This window comes from Panthera tigris, chromosome B2 (genome assembly GCF_018350195.1).
Source record: "Panthera tigris isolate Pti1 chromosome B2, P.tigris_Pti1_mat1.1, whole genome shotgun sequence".
In the NCBI taxonomy this organism is placed as follows: Eukaryota; Metazoa; Chordata; class Mammalia; order Carnivora; family Felidae; genus Panthera; species Panthera tigris.
This window is the reverse complement of record NC_056664.1, coordinates 131,777,139-131,783,644: the sequence shown is the minus strand read 5'-3', so window position 1 is coordinate 131,783,644 and position 6,506 is coordinate 131,777,139. Positions and strand designations below refer to the sequence as shown.

The 6,506-nt window shown below is 40.8% G+C and overlaps 1 long non-coding RNA gene across 2 annotated transcripts in view; it reads right to left on the bottom strand.

The window, feature by feature from the left end:
• Nucleotides 1-3,533: 3,533 nt before the first annotated feature.
• LOC122238447 overlaps nucleotides 3,534-6,506 on the bottom strand; it is a 53,843-nt gene continuing 50,870 nt past the window's right edge. For both annotated transcript variants that reach the window (XR_006217364.1, XR_006217365.1), the window contains exons 4-5: nucleotides 5,979-6,090; nucleotides 3,534-3,618 (exon numbers count right to left, since the gene is read on the bottom strand). This is a non-coding gene — a long non-coding RNA (uncharacterized LOC122238447). The remainder of the gene's footprint in view (nucleotides 3,619-5,978; nucleotides 6,091-6,506) is intronic.

Here is a 6,506-nt window from a genome sequence, read left to right as displayed (position 1 = left end):
GGAGAGCCCAGCGCCTCGACCCAATAACTCTGAACCTATGCTCCTCTGGAGAATTGAAGTCATCCCCCTCCTTAGGCTCTGTCATTCCCCTTTCATTTTACCTAGGATAGGGTTAGGTAAGAATAAATCTCAGAATTTGTGAGAATAAGCATTATTTCTTTTTATCCACTTTCCAATTTCTGTCTTCCATTGCATTTTTAAAAAACCATCATTGTAAGCATGGTTTTAAAACATTTTGACAAAGTTTTACATTCATGTTTAACCTTGTGGAGATGATCAGATTTTAGGATACAAATTACCAATGAGAATTGCAAGATTCTGAATCAAATTTACAAGTAGCATCAACAGCAAATATTCTGTTAATCCACCTGAACTTTGTCCTTCCTTCTAGGTTTAATTAATCATTCTCCAGGGGTCTCCAGGTTTTCATTCTATTTCACCGATCCAAGTTTTTAGTTGGTTTTCTACCCAAGTACTGGAATAAATATCATTCCTCCTAATACCTTATTATCTCTGCCTTTGTGGTTTTCCTTTGTTGGTGCTGACATTTTATTTGTTTGTTTTTGGTTAATGACTTTTCTAAATCAGTAGTTTTGAAAATGTTGCATTTTCTCTTGACTGGTCACCATCCAAACAGCTAGAAAACTCAACTGACCGTAACAGTCCTAAGGGTCAGCATCATGTCTAGTGGTGGTAGTGATGTTGTTATGATGGTGCCTAATGCTGATGTCGCATTATCAAAAATTTCATAATTAATTATTTCTTGGAATGTTTATATAGAGATGTATTTATTAAAAGTGTTAGAAAAATATATATATTCACTCTAGTTTTACCCTCTTTTATGGTACCCCCTTTTAATGAATCTACTCTAGGGGTGCCTGGGTGGCTCAGTCGGTTAAGCGTCTGACTGTGGCTCAGGTCATGATCTCAAGGTTCCTGAGTTCCAGCCCTGCATGGGGAGGTGGGGGGGTGGGGTGGGCTGTGTGCTGACAGTGCAAAGCCTAGAGCCTGCTTCGGATTCTGTGTCTCCCTCTCTCTCTGCACCTCCCCCCCCCACTCGCACTGTCTCTCTCTCTCCCTCAAAAGTAGATAAACATTAAACAAAAATTAATGAATCTACTCTAGGTGCCAGCACAGCAAACCAAACTTCTGTTAGGCTGATTTTCTCTCAGCTGTCACACGCCACCCTCACTGGCTCAGTTCCTCTATCCTATTTACCCCTGGACCTTGGCTCAGGCTTTTGTTCTGCCCCAAACAGATACATTGTATGATTCTCTACTGTTACCTCTGGCTCTAGCCTTGCATCCCCTTTGGTACAACTTACGATATTTTTCTAGACCTTTTTCTGCTAACAGCGCTGTAACTAGGAAACACACAGTGGCCACCCCTGCCTCCCCTGCTTGCCATACCAGTCCTCAGGGACACTGTCATGGTTGAGTTACCCATGCCATGGTGGTGACAAGGAAGGCTGACCTATGATATATAGAGTAAAAATTTAGTTTACCAGAATAATCAATATACCTAAACTCCTGTGAGATTTATATTTTGGGACCAGAAAATAAACTCTCTCTTAACACAGCATAGATTTATGAAATTAGTCTTTTGCATTATCTCCACTTAGGTTGTATTTGAGTCCAAATTTGCTTATCCCTTGCCTGGGGCTATGCAAGGGTAGGTTTCCATGATGGGCCATGGGCTGGGTTGGCTGAAAGATTCTATTGATTTAGGACTTGGCGACCTTGATGAATAAGTTGTTGAAGTGTGGGTTCAGGAATTCAGTCCTGCCTCAGGCTCAAAACCTCTGTTCTCTTTCTGTCACCTAAGTGACTTTCTGCTTAAGAATTTCAAAAGCTTAGCATAACTGAATTCTAAGCTGATGCCAAGATACCTTGTGTTATGCCAAGACAAAAGATCAAAAAAGGAAGAGTTATGTTCATTGACTGAACCTGAAAATAATACAGCCAATATCTTTCATTTGTATAGCATTTTACGTTTTTAAAAGCATCATATCTGTTTAATATTCACAACAATACCTGTGTAATCACTGCCCCGAATTTAGGATTGAGGAAGTAAAGCTCAAGGAAGAAGAGTGGCTTGTAAAGTCACACAGCAAATAAATGGCAGAACAAAGGTGAACACTCAGCCCCCCTGGATCCTCTGTCTCCCGAGTCCTTTCTTCTGTACCACACTGCTTTGTGAATAGCCCAAGTTGTAAAATGACAACATGTTCTCAGGCATCTGAGAACATGTTTTGTTTTACCTTCATTTTAAAGATTGGTCCCAGGGGCGCCTGGGTGGCTCAGTCAGTTAAGCGTCCGACTTCAGCTCAGGTCATGATCTCGCCATCCGTTAGGTTCAAGCCCTGCATTGGGCTCTGTGCTGACCGCTCGGAGCCTGGAGACTGCTTGGGATTCTGTGTCTCCCTCTCTCTCTGCACCTCCCCCACTCATGCTGTGTCTTTCTCTGTCTCAAAAATAAACAAACGTTAAAAAAAATTTAAAGATTGGTCCCTATCTTCTACCAGATTTTCCTGATTTTCCTCAATATCACTTTTCCTGGGAGTTCTTCTTCTAGGTCAAATCTAACTCAGCTGTAAAATTTCCTTATTCTCCACCTGCCAAATTTTCTTCTCATTAAAATCCTCTTTAGAGTCCAATTAATATGACAAACCTATAGTACCCTTTTTAAAATTATTTTGAACATATGAATTCAGGAATTGAATTTTTTACATGGTGTCCTGTCTCCTGTTAATACTCAAAACACATTAAATAACCTTTACCAGAAAAGTTTCAGGGTCTGAAACTATGGATAGTGCTGACGTTTTCCATCATGTAAGGTAACTCCTCGCAGGGATTTGTGTGGTTTAGATAACCCAGCACATGAAAAGGACTTAAGGACAATGCCCTGCACATAATATGTGTTCAGTAAAAATTGTTTTGTTAGTGCCATTATTCCATTACTGTTTGGCACACAATGGAGTGTGAGGTTGAGGAAGACTTAAAAATGTACTCAATTCTCTCTCTTTATTTAAAATGGTTATTTATTTATTTTGTGAGAGAGAAGGAGAGAGAGCGGGGGAGGAGCAGAGAGAGAGAGGTAGAGAGAGAATCCCAAGCAGGCTCCATGCTGTCAGTGCAGAATGGGATATGGGGCTCCGTTTCTCAGACCGTGAGGTCATGACCTGAGCTGAAATCAAGACTCCGAGGCTTAACTGACTGAGCCAGCTGAACACCCCCAAAATGTACTCCATTCTAAATGCCTTCTGATTTGTACATTAAAACATTTAAATCACTGCCTTTGTTTGGGTGTTATTTTAAAATAAACATCATTATTAATTTTTACAAGGATTACAAGAATTCTAGCCTGGTAAATTTCTGTTTACAAGTCATAGTTTGCAAAACCTGTTCTGCCCGTACAGTTACCAGCAGTAAAGGTTATATGGATGGTGTTATGAAAGTGCTCATCGCACTAACATGTTGTGGCAGAGATCCTGCAGTATTGAAACTGTTCTGGATTCTTTTCAGTCTCTTTTTATTTTTTAATCACTAAGGATATTTGGATGAAAATAATTTCCTTGTGGTTCAAGAGTTCCTCTTCCCAGGCAGTTATTTCTCTCACCTGAAATAGAAATCTATTTTTAATTCCTAAAATATGCAAGAGGCACATTGTCATTATACTTGAAAACTGGAAACTTACAACAATAGGAGTAACAACACTCAACTTAAGCCTGGGAAGAATGCATAATAAAACTATGATGTAATCAAAATACACTTCTCTCTAATAAGCCACAATCTGGGGGCGGGGGGGGGGGGGCGGGATTTGCATGTGCTCCTAGTTTGACTCAATACAGCGGTCACTTACTGTAATTAAGTGCACACATTAGTCACCGTAGTACTCAGAATGGCTTCCCATTGAAAGTTTCATCTGTGATCACCACCCCGTACCTCCAAGATCCTGCATATTATCTCTCCCTGAGAAAATGGACATGGTTCTGCTTTCACCAAATTCCCCCACTCCTTACAAACCACTCTGGGCTATGTCTTCTGTGTGGAAAGTGATCCTATTCCCAGAAATCCAAGCTCATCGTTCTACACACAGAGAAAAGAGTATGTACTCAATGAAGCTTTCCTTGGTGTTTTGAAAGGGAGGTGACTGTTTTTCTGTGTTTTTGCCTCCATGTGCAACTCTCTGAGCTCACCTTCTTCAAACTACATACTTTGATATTTATGTATTTATCCACGTGGAGTCACTTTAAGCCTGAGGGTGGTTGTTTTATGTCTGTCATTTGATATTTGAACTTCGGTTCCCTAAAATCTCTTGAATGATAGACTTTAATGATTTTTATGGAATGCCTTTCAGACAGTTTTGTCCAGTTATATTATTAATAAATGTGCCTTTGATGCTAGTATGGAAAGATAGTTAATGATCTGTTTTTCTTAATTGGATGTTTTTCATTGAATGCATGCCTATTTCAATTTCATTCGTGTTCTTCCCATGTATGAAGACACTAGCTAAGTGCCCTCCTGATCAGAGATGGCACATGCTCTATCCTGCCAGCATTCCCCAGAAAAGCAGCTGATGATCATCCCTTAGAGGAGAGGAAACTCCGCTCATCTGAGTTCAGGTCCAGCATTAGTGTTTCCCTGTCCTCTGGGGAAACAAGAGACTGACTGCCAGCTGACAGGCACACTTCCCTTGGCAGGAAGTATGGTCCTTTGATGTGTGTGCCCATAACACACATAGGGGAGCTATAGATCCTGAAAGCACCGTTTCTTCTCATCTCTTCCTTGGAATATGGCCCTTGTATTTTCTCTTCTGGAAAGACCACATCCAGTGACCAAGCCCAGTGCCTGGGAAGTCCTTTGAGAGTTTTTCTTCTCACTCACTACCACGTTCAATTAGACACTAGCTGCCAGGATTCTAGCTCTTGGTCTCTTCCCTTCCCTCCCCCTTGCCTGCTCCCACCTCAGTCACACCATTTACCCTCATTTGGGACCTCGCTGTTGTCAGATTACTGCCAACATTGAGTTGACGGTCTTCCTGTCTTTAGTATAGAATCTCTCCTTGCTACCCAAGGATTATTATTGTTTGTTTTAATCTAAAAGTCTAATCATGTCATGTCCTAATTCAAAGCACTTCAAGTCTCTTCACGTCCTGCCCCAGTATAAAACTGTGACTTTCTGTCTCCTCCCTGTGAGGTCCCTGCCTACTTCTCCAGTTTACCTTTTGTCTATGCACCTTGCACTTTGCTTTCCAGAGACATGGGACATTATCTTCTCTTCCCTAATCCTGCTTTTGCTCACACATGGAACCTGCCCTCCTTCTTTCCCTCCCATTAGTTTCATGTACTGTGTCACCTAACCTATGAAGCTTTTATCTCTCCCACAAAGACACTGGGTGCCTGGTCACTTATGGCCCCACAGCCCACCTCTTTTCGTTTTGTAACTCTTTATAGGACTGCTGAGCAACTCTAAGTTCTGTCATTCATTTCCTAGCTTACTATGAGGATGCCCCCTCTGGGGTTAATGCAACACAGTATGCAGCTCAGTAGGCAGGGGCCCTGATGGTTGGCACGTCTGCCTCTCTGCTAGGCTACGGTCCCTTAAAGGATAAGCATTTGCCTTTGTTTTATCTCCAGTAGTTAGTACCAGTGCCTAGCTAGGTATTTTGTAAATGCATAGTATCTACCTATTTATCTATCATTTTTCACCCATACCGGCCCCGCCACACCCACTTTTCTTAAAAAAAATAATTTTCCAGGATGCCTGGGTGGCTCAGTCAGTTAAGCATCCGACTTTGGCTCAGGTCATGATCTCACGGTTCATGGGTTCGAGCCCCGCGTCAGGCTCTGTGCTGACAGCCCAGAGCCTGGAGCCTGCTTCACGTTCTGTGCCTCCCCCCCCCGCCGCCCCTCCCCTGCTTGTCCTCTGTCTATCTCTCTCTCAAAAATAAATAAACATTAAAAAAATTTTTCCTACCTCTTGAGGAATACAGGCGTAAAATATAAGGGCACATTCCTTGGGGAATATGTTCCAAGACTCCCAGCAGAAGCCTGAAATCACATGCTTTTTTCCTCTGATACATAGATATCTATGATAAAATTTAATTTATAAATTAGGCACACTAAGAGATTAACAGTAACTACTATGTAATAATGCAATAGAACAATTATGACAATGTACTGTACTGTCAAAAAAGTTACAGGAATGTGGTCTCTCTCTCTCTCAGAATATCTTATGGTAGTAGTGTTCTTACCCTTCTTGTGATGGTGTGAGGATGAGAGGAGACTACTATATGAACATTTAAATTCAATTAAATCAAATTCAATTAAATAAAATTCAATTAAATCAATTTAAGTTAAATTAATCTCTTTGTGATTTCATAACTTAAAGTTAGAATGGTTAGAGATTTGTGCTAGATTTTACAAGAAAATTCCATTTTCATTTCTTTTTTATTTTGTTTTTTACTTTAAAAACTTTATGTTTTAGAACAATTGTAGGTTCAGA